Raw genomic sequence first — 17885 nt, forward strand, 5'->3', positions numbered from 1 at the left:
AGGTTGATTTATTTTTTTCGCCCAGGTAATGGATTAGCTGAGTAGCACACTATGTTATTCGGTACTCCAAAGATAACAACGCCAGCTGCACCCCAAGCAACTCCTGAATGAAAGCATAGCTGTTTGCATTAAACATAAACAGACATGGCGACAAGAGCGTTTGTACTCACAGCCGCTTCTGTGATCATCGATGATAAAAAAAAAAATAGCTAGCTAGCGAACAATAATAACAATTGGCTAGCGTTAGTAATAACATTATTGAAAAAACTGATCACACTTAACGGCATCTTCAATTGAAATACCCATCTGGGAACATTTTCCTCAGTCCAGCGTCCATTTTTGTTCAGACTACCTTCTCAGACCATTCACTTATGTTTGCAAACGTTTGCGGCGAACACAAAGCTAACGGAAAAAAGTTTGAAATAGCTTGCAAACGTTTGCAAACGTTCGCCTTGTTCGCTGAACTTGAACGCACCTCTGAGCTAGGCTACTCTTTATCTAAAAGAAAGCACAGTTCTAAACATCTCTACAGGTATAAGGAGTGAGTCTTCCGGCAAACTTTTTCCTGCTCTGGCCTAACCATCTAAAAATGTTTTAAAACATAAAAACTGACTGACCACCTGCAACCTACAACAGAAAAGTACCAACAGAAAACATACAGAAAACAAAACCTAGTAAAGGAAAATTATAGCACACAAAAGTCTTTAAAAGGAATATCTCTTTCCAAATGAATCTCTCAAAAGCCTCTTCAACTGAGGTGTCTTCAGGCTTTATCCAGTCGACTGTTAGGTAGACACAGGTGTGCATCATCAAGCAATCAAGCCCCAATCAGCTCCACCTGCAGGATTAAGACATGCAGACTCTTTCCATCACTTTGGTATAGATTAATACTCATCTCATGTGTCCATAAGAGTTTGTTCCAGAACTCAAGATTCTAATGTACTTTTTATAAAACCAGGCCATTCTGTTTTTGAGGCTTACCAGTGTGTATCTTGCAGGGAACTCTCTGAGGTTATGCTTACATTGTTTCATTTCAAATCCAGTGTGTTGGAGCACAGTTTATACAAAGTATATATAAAGCTGTGGACTTGTGCAGCACACCTCAAGCCACTGGGCCTGGTTACAGGGACTGAAGCAGCAAGGTAGGTAATGTAAGTGATGGAGAAACACATTTTTTGAACCAACACTCTCTTCAGCTTTAGCATTACCAATAGAAATGTTCAAGGGAAATGGAAGCTAATTCAGTCTTTCTGTTTGGCTGTATCATATTAAGAGTCCTAGTATTATAGTTTTCTCCTGCTTCCAATGACCATAAGCACTGCTGAGTCTTCAGACTGAAATTGACCCCATCATCCTTTGTCTCACTCTGGACTGTAGATCTAACAATCTAATGCAGACTGAAATTTGATTTCAGCAGGGGCAGTCCCCTTTCATGACTATAACTGCATGATGAACATATCTAATTACAGAGAATAAAACAGGCCTTGGGAACTTTTTTGTCTCCAAACTAGCAGAATATGACTTGGAGAACCAGGCGGCCTACAGTGATTGGTTGAGAGGTGCAGTGATGCGAGAAAGAATGATTACTATGCTTCTGCTTTCAAAAGTACCAACTTGGCTGCTATGTTTGTCACATTGCGCACTGTTTGTTCTGGACTGTAAAGGCACACAGCAAGTCCAAGGGGTTTTTAGTTTTAATGGTTGTGACAGAAGTAGCTCTTAAAGCTCAGTGAGTTCTCCTGAAAGATTGCTGTCTTCATCTATGGTCTTTGCGTTCTTGCTAAGCTGTTCCAGATCATCATTGTTAATTTTGGAATTTTACAAAAGTACTGTTGTTTTTCAGGTTAAGCTTCTTTAAATGAACATTTCATTTCCTTTCCCCATATATGACCCTCAGAGTGAAGGAGCCTGCAGAGTGAGAATGAGACCACTAAAGAGTGGGTTTCAATTTCAACACCGAGTGAAAATGAGTGCAAATTCCCAACAATCGTCCTGATATGTTCATATCTCATGTGATTACATAAGTGTGAGCTTTTATCATCAATATTAACAGTTTTTCCTTTTTGATTATAGTATTAGCAAGTTAAAATAAGGTGCAACTCTGACTACACTAATTTTCACCTCAAATTTGCCAGAGTTCAGTCATGACACAAGCAGGAAAGGGTGGTTGTCTTGAATGAATGGGGGAAGCCCCACTTTATTCCAAAGGTCTGCATATTACATATTACTTGTTATTTTAGTTATATGTGCATTCCAGTATACATATGTAGGTTTTATTACATGTGCTTTAAAAGCATATAATGTAAAGCATATTTATAATCATGGAATTGTTACTTGATAAAACTTTCAGAAATAACCGTAATTATTTATGGTGACTGACTTTCATACAGCATATATTTTGAAATTCATATCACCTGTATCTAAGTACTTTAAAATATTTCATGATTTTATTGTACTGTAAGTACTAAATGAAAAACATACTGTAAATTTAAGCTTATTATTTTTTCAAGCAATAAAAAAATTTCTAATCTGGTTATACTTGTTCGATGAGACTTAACAAGACTTCAACAAAAAAGTATGCGAAATATCAATCAGCCAATAATTGAATTATTAGGAATAATGGACATCAGGTGAATAATGAATACATTAGAACTCTTAATTAGTATAATTATTCATGGGACAGTTTGTCTACAGTTCTAAGGAAAATACATACTTCTTACCATCTGTATGTCATGATGGGTAATGCAGCATTTATATATATATATATATATATATATACTACATCTCAAAAAGTATGTGGACACCCTTTCTAATGAGTGGTTAGTGGCTAACAGGTGTATAAAATCAAGCATACAGCCATGAAATCTCCATTGACAAACATTGGCAGTAGAATGGGTCGTACTGTTGAACTCAGTGTCTTTCAATCTGGCACTGTAATGGGATGGCACCCTTCCAACAAATCAGTTTGTCACATTTCTGCCCTGCTAGAGCTGCCCCAGTCAATGGTAAGTGCTGTTATGAAGTTGAAACGTATAGGAGCAACAACAGCTCAGCCATGAAGCAGTAGGCCACACAAGCCCACAGAACAGGACCACCGAGTGCTGAAGCATGTAGCGTCTAAAGGCCATCTGTCCTCAGTTGCACACTCTCTACAGAGTTCCAAACTACCTCTGTAAACAACATCAGCACAAGAACTGTTCATCAACAGCTTCATGAGGTGGGTTTCCATGTCTGAGCAGCCGCACACAAGCCTAAGATCACCATGTGCAAAGACAGGCATTGGCTGGAGTGGTGTACAGCCCACCGCCATTGGACTCTGGGGCAGTGGAAACATGTTCTCTGGAGTGATGAATCGCTTCACTATCTGGCAGTCTGATGGATGAATCTGGGTCTGGCAGAATGCATAATGCCAACTGTAATGGCTTGAATAGTGGCAACTATAAAGTTTGGTGGAGGAGGAATAATGGACTGAGGCTTTTTTTCCTGGTTTGGGCTAGGCCCCATAGTTCCAGTGAAGGGAAATCTTAATGCTACACCATACATTGACATTCAATAGAATTGTGCATTTCCAATTTTTTGGCAACAGGTTTGGGGAGGCCCTTTCCTGTTTCAGAATGACAATTTCCCATGCACAAAGCAATGTCCATAAAAATGGCCTTACACCCAACATTAATGCCAAACCTCACTAATGCTCTTGCAGCAGAATGAAAGCGAATCCCCACAGCCATGTTCCAAAATTTAGTGGAAAGCCATCCCAAAAGAATGGAGGCAGTTACAGCAGCAAAGAGGGGTTGAATGCTATATTAATGTCCATGGTTTTGGAATGAGATGTTCAACAACTACATATGAGTGTGATGTTCAGATGTCCACATACTTTTGGAAATGTGGAGTATCACTCTTATTTTTTATTCTTATTTTTAAAAGGAGCCCTACAGGAATACCGCCCTTCAGCAGCACTTTCTAATCTAAAAAGATAGGGTCCTAAATTAGCCCAAAATTTCAGTCCTTTTGGCTGGGTATATTTGTGTCTATAATAGACTTGCTTTAAACCAACAGAGGAATCATTCTATCATTTGCTTAGTGCTCACTCTCCTAGCACTCTAGTACTCAAAGAAAGCCCTTATTTCAAAACTATAAATTATTCCTTCCTTTGTTTTCTGCCAGGCTTGTTGACATCATTCAGAACTTGAAGCAAAAAAAGAAGATTGTACAAAGACAAAAAATGCAGTGTCCTCTAATTTTCTTTTCTTTTTGTTAAAAAAATAAAACAGAAAATGCTCTTATAATTTTACTGTGATACAATTTGAAAGAAGAGCTAGGAAAAAACTTCATTCAACATATTCATTAGATTTTCACATAATGGATTTTCAGTTATTAGCAGAAACACAAAATGTAATGAAATAGGTGCAGGGAAACAGAAAAAAAATGCTTCTGGATAAAAGCCAATATAAATCTCTTTTACATCATGGTTATTATAATTTTTTTTTCAAAACAATTACCCTCTGAAGGGCAGATATTTCATTTGAATAACCTTCCCTCAGGTGCATGCAATGATAAAAATCAAAAGGACTTGTCTGTACAGTTTTGAAACTCTGGAGCACAGCAGCAAGTCCAGCACTGACATATCAGAATTAAAAGGAAATCCATCATTTTAATTGTTTTATGCATGGAGGGTCTCTTTTTATCTGCACAGAAGACCAGGTACAGATTTACATGAACCCCTGGAAATCTGAAAATTAGAATTATAATTTTTACTGCTCTTGCAAGTAACTTGCAAGTTGGAAAGCAGCTTGGGGTGGGGGAAGGCTGAGGGTGAGGGGATTGTCTGGTTGTCTACAGGCTTGCAGAATCTGGGGAGGAGGTGGGTAATGCTATAGCAGTCAAACAGGCACGGTGCTCATAGGTTTTTCATATGATTGTGAACACAGCTCCTGAATAAACCTTTAACACTAGTCACTCGAGCCAACTGCTACTTTCAATACTGTAATTCCAAAGCTATACCTATAGGGGCAGCACAGAATCAGTCTTCTCTGACTGACTTGAATGAAGGCTCAGGTTTTCTCACTTCACTGTCATAGGTAGGCGTTCTCTCTTCCTCAATTCACTGTGTGAGGCCAAATTATTTTAAATTCCAGCTCCTGAAGGAGAGGAGAGAGAGAGAGAGAAAGAGAAAGAGAGTGAGAAAGAGAGAGACAGACAGAGAGAGAGAGAGAGAGAGAGGTAAGTAAGAGAGAGGAATTTGTTTACACTACTTTCACATTTCAGGAGGACCACAAGAAATAAGCAGATTTTGAAAAAGCAATCAACCTTTTTCCCTTAGGCTCGGGGGCTCATTTGCATCGGCTTGCTTTTTTTGTTACCAAAATCATAACCAATCATGACAGAGATTAATCACTGCTGGCGCATGCCAAGGCGGTATGAGGGGCGTATCTCTACCCCTGGACCCCCTCCCCCAGCTAGCTGTGCCTGCAGTTTGCACACAGGTTCAGCAGGCTGATATCTGTCCCCAGTGGGCCCTGGGGAGCCTCAGGATCAAACGTGTGGTTGGGTGTGCAGTTCCGCCACCGTTGCCTGCTGAAGCTGTTAATAAGAGAACAAGACCAGAGGCGGTATTGCTATCCAATTAAACAGCGATGAGCAGATTGCCAAGTGATGTTCACTAATGTATAATTGAGCGCCGTGCAAATTTTAGCGGCTGCCTTTCTCTTTTGTCCGTCTTTTTCATTTATCAGTTAATTCTTGAAAATTGTTCTCACAGCCAAATTGTAAATTGCATGTGTCCTCAGTTCATGTGTGCTGGTGTAAATTTAAAGCAGTGTCATCCAGCTGCATTTTGGTGTCATGATGGGCAAATAATTCTCACTCAGATTACCAATGGGAGATCAGACCTGTCCTTCTCACTGGTTTTCTTTCACACTATAAGAATGTATAAGTGGTCATTACTTATTATTTTATGTTTTAGAGGAAATAGTTCCCATTACTAAATCAAAGTAAGTGTTTTGGAATATCCAGTGAAATAGTCAGCATAATCATTATGTTAGGCAACGATTACTCAATACAATAAGTTTCTGTATGGCTAGAAACCTACATTTTGAAATTCTGCCTAAGAACAGTTGGCATGGCTTCAGATTGGTGCCTGAGGAGTTACTGTTAATTGAACAGACACACTGGGTAACTGTGCGCTGAAGAAGGAAGCTAACGTTTGACTCATGTAACCTGTCAAAGAGAAAACTGTGGAAGAAGTTTCTTGTTCCAAGCCATTTATTGTTGAACGTGTTAGGAATTCTACTTGTTTTTACAGCAATATTACTGTTTTATGAGCAGTACTTTTCTGTTGGTGCTGTATATAGCATGTTGCTGTGTATTTTCAATAGATTCTGTGTGAATTTGTCACAGCTGATGAACAAAATGCAGTGATGTTTTAGCATGAAAATGAAGCAATCAATTTGCAAAAAAAAAATTTTTTTTGTTTTTTTTGAAAGAATATAGAAGTGTTGCTGTCCAGCCAAATGGCAGCCTACTTGCTCCGCTAATGGTGAGCCTTGGCCTTCATGGCCTTGATGGACAGGCCCCATGGGTGTGGCAACCTGTGAGTGGCATGCGAGCGTGAGGCCACACTCTTTGGAAGGTGAGGAGTAGTGTAGCACTGTGCCCCTGCGGCTGCTTAATTGTTGCCAGCAACTTGCTATAATTTCGATTGCATGGAAGAGTAGTGTTTACTAATGTTTAGCGTATTGAATTTAAAATGTCTGCTCTATTCAATTTAGACCCTAAGAACATACTACTTAACCAGTTATGTTTCACCATATGTGAAAATTTGTATGGCTTAATGCAACAATTTAAGGTTTCCACGCAATTTTCTAGTAAAGTCAACTAATCCGGATTACAGTGCACCCTGTGTGTTAGTGGGCGATGGAAGAACAATAATATACTGTGCTTGGTATCATGCAGAAAACCTGTGTCACTCTTAATCTGTGAAAATGCCAACCTCAAACACAACTTATATCATTTGATTTATTGTTTTTGCAATTATTATTGTCTATATATTAGGCTTATTTGCAAATAAACCCAATCCCATACCATGAACTCACACACAGTTCAGAGAAAGATCCATTGTGTGCTCCAGAACACAAGAGGAAGCCTGCTTGTTCGGTGGCTTTATTTTTTGGTCACAGTAGAAAACCAGTGAAAACATCAGTGTTATTGCAGAAACTACCCCCTTTTGAAAAATAGTTTAGTTCTTGCACTTGCAGTTTACCCTCCATATGGCAGTAATAGTCTGAACATGGGAAAAAAACAAACAAGTAAAACGATACTAAATATAAGGACAAATAAAAATGAAGGGGGAAGTAAAATCCCTGAGACTGCAAGCAGCGTACTGAGGCATGGTCTGGGAACAGCCGCCAATCAAGCGGCCACTCCTGGTCCCTGACACACGGCGAGCGGTGCTGTGGAGGAGAGCGGTGAAGTGGAACCAGCTGGTGGCCTTTGTCCTGGAGGGCCTCCTAAGCACTCGCCGCTGAAAGGTCCCATGAATCGCGTGTGAAGAAAAAATTATTGAATCGCACAATGGCGTGCCAACGCTACCATCAGGAAGCGCGGCTTAAGTGTCGGAAATTGTGGCGATGCCATTAAAGTGCTTGAAAAGACGGAGGGAAACGTGAACATTTTGAATGAACAGTTGTGGGGGAGAATGTATGTAAAGACAAGTTCCATGAATTTCAGTGAAAGGATACTAAGTCTTTAACAGGAGTTAGGGAGAGTGGGGGGGTAGGGTGGGGGGTAACAATGTAGTTTTGAGGAGGAAGGTTTGATAGCTTCCATGAACTTGAAAAGGAATGACAATATTGGCTTTTGTGCAGTGGGCAATCATGGATGTTAAAATCACAATTTAATTAATTAATCTAACTGAGAACATGCATGGACATAATATCCATGATTGTGTCTTTATCTCAGAACCCATGTTTTGGCCATTGCAATTTGAGACATAAGCAGATGTCACCCTTTTTCAGTAACTCGGTGTCAGAATGTAGGACTCATGTTGTATTTTTCTTGTTATTCAATCAATAAATGAATTAATCAATCAATCAATTCACTAGCCTATCAACCAATTGTACATAATACAGTGAGTCTCAATTGTTTATTAGATACTAAAAATGTATGTCAGATAGAAAAAAACAGCATACACAGGCATCCCCAGGACTGAGTTTGGGTATTCCAGATCCAGATTCTCACATGGTGCGTTCCCTCATATAACACACAGACCACAATATATCAGTACCTTTTTCAAAATGATTTGCTTTGGACAAAGCATTAGCTCTCATGGCTTGCATATTTGTGTCCATGAATATGAAAATAATTTAATTTATTTTGGTATGGAGCCAGTTACTCATTGTAAACTACCATTCATTGTTTTTCCTAATGAATACTGTTGCACAGTGCTGTCAGTGTGTTTTCTCTTTGCAGAAGGAGCATACATCTCTAAACAGAACCAAAGGAAGAGCAGGCAGGATAAATCACTTTCAGACAGAGGTCAATAAAATGTCTAATTGGCCCAGACAATGTAGTATTAAATATTCAGTGTAATTACAAAAAGTAAAAGGAGGTATAAAGGGAATTTTGGATTTAATGGCGACGTTGGAGTGTTTCATCTCTGCTTTGACCATGAAACCCCCTGCTGATACCCTAATTCCGGCCCACATTTCAGTGCCTGCCCCCTTCTGTCTTTTCCAGCTTGGGGTAAAATAGGAATCTAAAACAAGCACACAGTAGCCACAACTGTAGCAAAAAAAAAAGACTTTCTGTGTTTAAGTTACCTATTTCACAACCATAAGTCTGATAGAACACAGGAGACATGTAGAAGTAAAATATGAACAACATAATATATATAATGTATATGCAGACAACACTTCAACATTATCCTGTTAATTGTACAACTCAAATGAGTACCGCAGAAGTAGGCTTTCGTGTATATAGATTCAGAAGTGGCTTTGACCGTATTTAAAACTTTCCAAGTGTGCTATCAGAAACAAACAGGCTGCATTTCTAATTCTACCATGACTGCATTTGTGAAAGTCCTTAAGGACCATCATTGGCAAGCTTCGTGCTGGGTGATTAAGCCACTGATTTTGATGGGGTTTCTTCTTCATACAGCATCACTTTCCTCAGTCATCCCCAGACTATATCTACTGGCATTAGTTGCAACTTTTATTGTTCCCTAATTTTTATGGCTGTGAGAACGGGTAGTGGTTCTTGGATGAAAAAGGCAGGCTGACCTTTCTGATGTGTTGTTAACCAGTTGCCAAAATGTCCAGAATGGAAGGTGCCCCGGCGAAGCTTTCATGCATGTCACCGTGGTGTTTGCCCACTTAATTGGTTGGAAAACCCATGTGGAATGGCTCATATCCCCTTCGCGCAATCCCCCTAGTGGTCAGAACACCGGATTGCCAAGACATTCAACTCAACTCAGAGATTCATTGCTCCTGCAACCAAACTATGAGTTGAAAACAGAAACTCTGTGTTCTAGTTTCATTAGTAGACGATACAAGACAACTATGCCGAATATGGAGTTTTGCAGCGCCACCATTGTCATGCCGATCGATCATTTAACAAGCACCCTCTCCCTGCAGTCTCATCTGCGACTACATCCCCACCCATGACACACTGGACAATAGTGTCTATCTGGGCATTCTTAAAAATATTCTTTCACCACTATAAAATCGCATTCCATCATAGTAACAAGATGAACCCAACAATAGCCCTGAGATATGCATTAGTAAAACACTGCTCAGTGAATAACAAAATAAACAAGACAAATTTTTCTAAAATTATAACATGTCATTCTACTGTAAACATCTGGGACTAAATATGGAATAAATATACAACCTTAACATTGGGTTTACACATCCCTTTCGAGACTGAGTGGTCAAATATTGTCTTGGACAATCCGTTCGTGAAATATATTTGTGATGCCTGGGTACCTTCCAAATAGCTGTGCGTAATACCACGCATGCTGTTTACAGTGTCATCGCCCTTTGTAGTACAATCTGGCTTGATTGACTATTACGCTATCTAATATGTGACAGTATAAGCTTTCTAACGATGTATAACATGTCTAATTTTACTTTTGGAATAGCGTACTATAAACCTGCATAACCGAAAGTTGTGAATCATCATCACCACCTTACGGTAAAGCCACACTGTACATAGCGACACCGCCTCCATTCATTTTGAATGAGAGGTGGCGGCCAGACCCCAACAATGCATGTTGGGATTGCAGGCGGTGCGGCAAAGCCGCGGGGAGATGCCCAAAGTTCAACTTTGAACCCCAGGCGGGTCAACGCTGCGTTGCGGTAACCAATCAGATTTGATCTAATGATCCGTCAAGTAAATTGCCCATATTTTTTTCAAATATTAGTTCCACATTTTATAGTTCCACAATGGAGGACCTAACTCGTAATTGCCGTATCAGGTTTCCCAACTTTATACGATCTCCTACAGAGACACCGATAAGAGGAACGCAGCATGGAGAAAAGTCTTTGAAATTGCCGGTGGCTCTGCTATGTAGTTATAGGCATTACTATTAGTTATCACTGTCCAGTCTGGATAAAAATCATTTTTACAACCTAGCTCTGAAAAATGCTAATCAGCTGCCTAGCTAGGTTGTCTAATGTCTAGCTAGATATTCACAAAGATATGGATGAAAATGTGTCCCGTAAATACGTTAAATACGGTTAAATACGGAATGCCTAGTCTACTGTCGAAATAAGGGATGATTCCGTATTTTGTGGGCTGGTTGGCATCCCTAAATCATGATGCCAGTAACTAGAACCGTGATTCAACGTTGCCATCTATTGCGAAATTGGACATTGAAAAGGTGAGGGGACGTACAACAATTCAAAATCGAAAGAATAATGTTGCTGTTTTAACTGCTTTAGAATGCTGGATTTAGTAGCGTATTGATTTTATTGGAGTTGAAAGAATTTAGACCCTTTTTAACCCTCAATGGTGCCTCACTAAAGAAGGAAGTGATCGTGAACAGGTTCACAGGTTCGGGATCTGAAGGACCGTTTGGACCTGGAAATGGCAATACGTCACACGTTGCGTCAGACTTAACAAGCGGATTGTATTATAACGTACAAATTGGGAATTACTAAACACATCACTAAAAAATTACATTTTATTTAGGCCTTATCAGAGGCAGAGGCGGTTGTCCAAATTTCCTTTCTTCAGATTTAAAGTGACAATCTCGAAGATTTCAGTTTCGTTCTCTATGGCGGTGCCAATGGCAAGAAGCGGTAATTGCAGGTGTGTTTTTGGACCTCACTTCCCATAGATCCAACCGGATCCAACCAGTGTCGCCTGTGTGATGTCAGTCAGTTGGCACGCCAACTATAACACTTACTATTTACTGAATAAAAAACGGTTGTTATAAAAGTAACGTTATGTACATACTCATTCGTTGTCTAACATTAGGCTAACTCAAGATGTCTTTACACTACCGAGCCGGGTTAAAATGCCGTAGCAAACCTGGGGTAGAATTAGTGATGATCAATTTCTGCAAACGTTCTTTATCCACCTTTTGCCCGGTATGAACATCTTTACACTGCAGAGAAGAATTTGCGGGATTCGCTGTGGCTCGTGCAATTATGTATCTCGTGCACAATAAGTCTTTTTCGTGAATGATTGTTGTGTGGTATTTTTGAAACAACTGCCTTGCAAAATGTTACCCCTGTAGTTTCTGGTTTTGCTAGCTAAACTGTTCGAGAATAAAGCTGAGCTGGGTGTTAAATTGGCAATCAGAACAAGGAGAATAAAACAAAAACAAAGGAGATTTCATCAAAAAGGGCATGAAGGCTGAAGGAACATATGAGGAAGCGTAATAAAATAATAACAATGCTAATCCATACTGGCGTATTCTTTTATTTAGTTTTCTCCTGCATGACGTCTTCAGAAATCAGACCCGGCTCTGCTCCACATACCCCGGCTTTATTCCGATCATTATAATATATTGATGAACTTGATGGCAATGTAAATAACGGTAACGTTAAGGCCAGTCAGATCAATGATTTGCAACGAGGCAAAACAGTTTTAGAATGTTGCAGAGAAAATTGCAGCGGTGTGAACTGGCTAGTAGCAGAGCCGTTGCCTGCCCTGAGGTTTTAAAAGACCGTCCTTGTCAAATCGCCAAGTGCAGTTTTATAACGTTTACAATCAGACGTCTTGGAATTTTGCAAGTTGCACCCAGTCTCGTTGCGAATCATTGATCTGAACTGGCCTTAAGTTAGCTACACTGCAACGTTGCAACATGGTAGCATTGCATTCGAGAGACGTTTTGCGAGGTCGGTACCGGTCGGTAGCGTTAGCTAGCGTTTTTTTCTAATTGTTAGCCGACATTAGATTGTGTTAATTACATTAGCTAGCTAGCTAACACAACGTTACCTGATATGAGAGATGGATACTGTGCGCATCGTCTAAACTAATGTTGTCTTTCTTGACATGGTCTGGTAGCTAGCGTTAGCTGTGCAAATAGCTATGTAATTTAGTAAAGTTCCATTGTCATTAAATGTAATACGAAATCTACATCAACAAATAATATGATCTCTCATGTTACACAAAAACTTTTTAGGGTTCAATAACTCCCCCAACCCCCCCTTTCTCTGTTATTGTAACGCATGCAGACACTGGAAAAAACAGTACGCCGCTCACACACAAGTGAGTTGAAGAGCGAGCCTGTTGCGTTAGTTCCGCCTACCCTCTCTGGCGGACCAACCACTGATGGGTGATGAAAAACGCGTCACTAACTGTGCGCCGCTTGTGACTTTTTCCCGGGAATGTCGCCACAGACACCAAGTGTTTTAATCATGAATTATGATAATAATAATAGTATAAATTAATATAAAAATATGCTCAATCACCATTGTGTTACCCAATGCAGTGATAGATAGTGACTTAACAGACATTTATTTTAATGAAAATCTTCGAGATTATTACTTTAAGTTTCCCTTTTTTTATTGAACAGTAGCTAGCTACTTGCGTTAGCCAACACAACAGTTAGCCCTGAACGATGGATTTGGAGAGTGGTGCTGCCAACGAGGCAATTAACGGCAGCGTGAGTGAGGGGGTGACAGAGAGGCATGGACTCAGATGGAGAGAGTGGGATGGGGAAGAACACCTTGTAGATTATTTGTTGTCACAGCCATTCCACGGTTTGGCTTACGCAGCAAAGGTGAGGATCAAGTCTGCTGGATGACCAACTCCAAAAATAACCATTATCAAAAATGCTGGACCAGGTAACCAGAAAGATTCAAAGCTGAATAAGGTCTGGTATGAGAGATATTCTCTCTCCCACGACTAACCGATTGTATTGTTAGCCATGCCTTCTGATGGGGAACCTTAAAGCTCACTTTAACACTTGGTCTGCTCAAGGATTCTGTGATGTTAAGAATTTAGATAGGGCTACAAAAAGGCATGACAAGTGTTTTGGTCACATCGGCACGAATAGTAGGCTGAAGCTTTTTGGTCGGGTGCCCATCATCAAGTTGATTGACAAGGGAGCGTGTTTGCAGAGAGCAAACTACAATGTTAAAGTGAGACGAAACAGAGATGCGTTAATCTGTCTCATTGATGCGATGGCTTATCTTGGAATGCAAGAGCTACCAAGGGCAATTACAGGGAGTTGGTGGACTTGATAGCACGCTATGACAGCATATTATCGGAGCATATCGAAAATTCTAGTGTGTTCTCTGGCCTGTCTAAAACCATTCAGAATGATTTGATATCAGCAATTGCATCAACAATTAAAAGTGAGATCAAAGGAGAGGTGGATGCAGCTCCCTTTTTTGCACGGCAGATTGACGAAACAACTGATGTGAGCTGTCACTTTTGGGCGTTTTTGATGTGTCCAGTGGACGGGATGCCCAGTCCATTTTTGAGATACTGCAGTCAGAGATGTCTTGTTTTACTTTTGTGGAGAAGCTCATTGCACAAACTTATGACGTCATCAGATCTTAACAGCTTACAAGCTAAGGTGTGAGCGGTTGCCCCCAGTGCAGTCTTTGTGCATTGCTATGCACATCACCTCAATCTTGTCCTCAGCCAAGGATTGAAAAGCATCCCCAAGGCCAAAATTTTCTTTGCTACTCTTGGTGGGTTCAGCTCTTATTTTTGCAAATCAACCAAAAGAATAATGATGCTGGGTGTTCCAAAGTGGCAAGAAGTGCACCCACACGTTGGAACTTCACCTCTTGTGTTGTCAGCACAGTGGCTGTTAACAGAGACAGCCTGATAGACACATTCACTCGCATCATCAATCACCCCTCAATGGATGATGAGTCTATAAGAACAGCAGATGGGCTGAAGACAAATTTAGAAGACGGTGAATTTATGTTTTTGCTTTTTACATGTGAGCAGATTTTCTCCCAGACAGATGTTGTGCTTGACGTTTTGCAGACAAAAGCAATAGATGTTTCATTTTGTAAAAGGAGTGTTGAGAGGTTCATGGACACTATGGAGGAGCTGAAGTCAGAGGAGGCATTTGAGAGTATTTTCAATAGAGCAGCAGATGTTAGAGAGGATCCGGAGCTCATGCACAGAAGAGAATGTAGACAAGGTAATGAGGATTCCAGACAAGTTTATAGGCAACTGTATGACTCCATCCATGCAAGTGTTAAAAGTCAGATTGGTCAGCGGTATCAAAACCTCGAATGTTTGAGATTCATGGATGTGGCAAACACGCCTGCCACAGGCCACCGAAGTAGCTTTCCTAGGGGTCCTCCAGCACAGAGACACAGGGAGAAGATATTCAAATAGTCCACATTTATTTACGAGGGTTTGGCAAGATGGTACAGTCAAATGAGCAGATGTAAAACACTGTCATGACAGAGAGACTCCCTTGTGTGGGTGGGGATGGCAGATTTAACCTGTGCGCAGTGATTACCTCACTACGCACAGGTGCTGCCACTCCTGTTCCTGGGTCCAATTAGCCTGGCCAATTATATAATTCTTAAGCAATTATCCAATTGGCCAGGTCTAATTAGCTTGACCCAGGGCAGGTGTGGCTGCTTAAACCAGCCATCCCCACACCACAATGGAGCTTCTAAATTTTGACAAATTCCCATTGTTCAGAATAGACTTTCCCTTGGCTGCATTCAGAAGTCTGACAGATAACTATGGCCATTTCTTTGACCTGGCAAAAACTGAAGTCAGAGTTGCAGGTGTTTTACAGTGACAAAGAGATCCAAGGTGGCAGCATTAAGCTTTGCGATTCATTACAGTCAATGAAAGCCAGTGGACTGAACGATGCAATGCCTGAATTGTACAGACTTATGTCTCTCATTGCCACAATTGGGGATACATCTGCTGGGGTTGAGAGGAGTTTCTCTTGTCTAAAAAGACTGAAAAGTTGCACAAGGAACACAATGGGACAAGAACGACTGAGGAACTTGGCAATCCTTGCAATTGAGAGGAAGATTCTAAAATCTCTTAGAAATAATCCTCACTGGTATGAGAAGACCATAGACATCTTTGCCACACAGACTACTAGAAGAATGGACTTCTCTTTTAAGTAAATTTTTCACTCTGCCCCTCTATCTGCTCCTGGTGACAACAGCCACTCTGCCCCTCTCTCATGGTCCTGATGACAACAGCCACTCTGCCCCTCTATCTGCTCCTGGTGACAACAGCCACTCTGCCCCTCTATCTGCTCCTAGTGACAACAGCCACTCTGCCCCCCTCTCATGGTCCTGATGACAACAGCCACTCTGCCCCCCTCTCATGATCCTGATGACAACAGCCACTCTGTCCCTCTCTCATGGTCCTGATGACAACAGCCACTGTGCCCCTCTATCTGCTCCTAGTGACAACAGCCACTCTGCCCCCCTCTCTGTCAGGGTCTGGGGTGGGACTCAGAAGCGGACCAGAGTTAGTAGAAGATGCGATTTATTTTGCGAAGCACAGAATCAGAAGCAGTCTCTTAATCAAATACAGGCAGGGGTCAAAATCCGGGAAATCAGGTAGACAGGGCAGAGGTACAAAAACGGGAACCGGGGGGCAGGTCGATTAAACAGGCAAGGGTCAAAATACCAAGGCAAGGAAATAACACGGGCAGGCTAAACTCGAGTTCGGAAACAAACAAGCAAAAGTCAAAAACCAGGAAGGACAAAAACACTAAACAAGGCTGGAAAGGCTACTCGAAAAATCAGAGGCACGATCTGGCAAAGAAAAAAGGTGCACACAGAAACTAAATAGCAACGCCAATGAGTGAAGATGGGATGCAGGTGAGGAAGGTAAGTGGAGGCTTGATTGCAGATGCGGAAACCGGTGGAACTGGGGCGGGGCGTGGGCGTGGACAGGAACCAGGAACCTAAGGGGGAAAAACAATAACAAACGCACACCCAAGCACACGAACACAGAAAACACAACCGCAAGCGAAAACAAGTAAACTGAAAATAAAAATAAATACACACTAAAAAATAAAAAATAAACAAAACTAAAACGGAACACAAGGAGAATCAGGCAGGTTTCCTGACAGTACCCCCCCCCCCGACGGACACCTCCTGATGTCTCCACAAGGGGATGCCGGCGTTGGAAGTCCTGGATGAGGGACGGGTCCAGAATGTCTCGAGTGCTGACCCAGCTCCTCTCCTCCGGACCGTACCCCTCCCAGTCTACTAGGTACTGGAAACCACGCCCTCAGCGACGCACCTCGAGCATACGTCGACAGTGTAGGCGTGCATCGATGAGCGTGGGGTGGGGCTGGGGGGGGCACGCGGGATCCTGGTGAACAGGCTGATCCGAGACGTGAAGGGGGATGAACACGGCGCAGAGAACCTGGTAGCTTGAGGCGGACCACGAGGTTGATGACCGGAATCAGTAAGCCGATAACGAGTGCTAGCTCGGAGCTCTCCTCAGCGGAATGTCCCTGGTAGACAGCCAATCCTCTGTCCGCGCCGGTAACGGGGAGCCGTGGTCCTGCGCCGATCTGCTGCTCTCCTCATCCAATCCCCAGACCGGAGCAAGGCCGCCCGAGCCTGCCTCCAGGTACGCCGACACCGTTGTATAAAAGCCTGGACAGATGGGACGCTGGCCTCCTCCTCCTGAGAGGGGAAGAGAGGGGGTTGGTAACCCAGACAACATTGAAATGGGGATAAACCAGAGGCGGCCACTGGAAGGGAGTTGTGGGCATATTCTGCCCAAGCCAGCCTCTCACTCCAGGAGGACGGGTTGTGGGAGGCGATGCAGCGCAACATGCGCTCCAGGTCTTGATTGGCCCGCTCTGTTTGGCCATTGGTTTGGGGATGGTAACCGGAAGAAAGGCTGGCGGATGCCCCGATGAGGCGGCAAAACTCCCTCCAGAAGCAGGAAATGAACTGGGGGCCTCTGTCCGAGACGATGTCAGTGGGTAGGCCGTGAATCTTAAAAACATGATTAGTCATTAGTTCAGCAGTCTCTTTAGCAGACGGGAGCTTGACCAAAGGGATAAAATGAACGGCCTTAGAAAAACGGTCTACCACTATGAGGATAGTGGTGTTACCCTGGGAAGGGGGAAGCCCCGTCACAAAATCCAGGGCTAGGTGAGACCATGGGCGTCTCGGCACTGGCAGGGGGCGAAGCAGTCCAGCGGGGGGGGGGTGTTGGCGGACTTATTGCGAGCACAGACCTGACAGGCTGCGACGAAGCACTTAATCTCCTCCCCCATGGCTGGCCACCAGAAACGCTGCAGGATGAAGGCCCGGGTTCTCCTGACCCCGGGGTGACAGGTCAGCTGGGAGGAGTGGCCCCACTGGAGAACCTGGGAACGAACAGACTTAGGGACAAACAGCAAGTTAGGAGGTACGTTACTCGGGGGGGACTCCCTCTGCAGGGCGCGGCGCACCGCGCTCTCC

At 42.4% G+C, this 17885-nt stretch overlaps 1 long non-coding RNA gene across 1 annotated transcript in view; it reads left to right on the forward strand.

Moving 5' to 3' along the window:
* The first annotated feature begins 896 nt into the window (after positions 1–896).
* Positions 897–17885, forward strand: part of LOC135256999 (uncharacterized) — a 35126-nt gene continuing 18137 nt past the window's right edge. The window contains exon 1 of the long non-coding RNA XR_010330565.1: positions 897–1142. This is a non-coding gene — a long non-coding RNA (uncharacterized LOC135256999). The remainder of the gene's footprint in view (positions 1143–17885) is intronic.

This window comes from Anguilla rostrata, chromosome 6, assembly GCF_018555375.3.
Source record: "Anguilla rostrata isolate EN2019 chromosome 6, ASM1855537v3, whole genome shotgun sequence".
In the NCBI taxonomy this organism is placed as follows: Eukaryota; Metazoa; Chordata; class Actinopteri; order Anguilliformes; family Anguillidae; genus Anguilla; species Anguilla rostrata.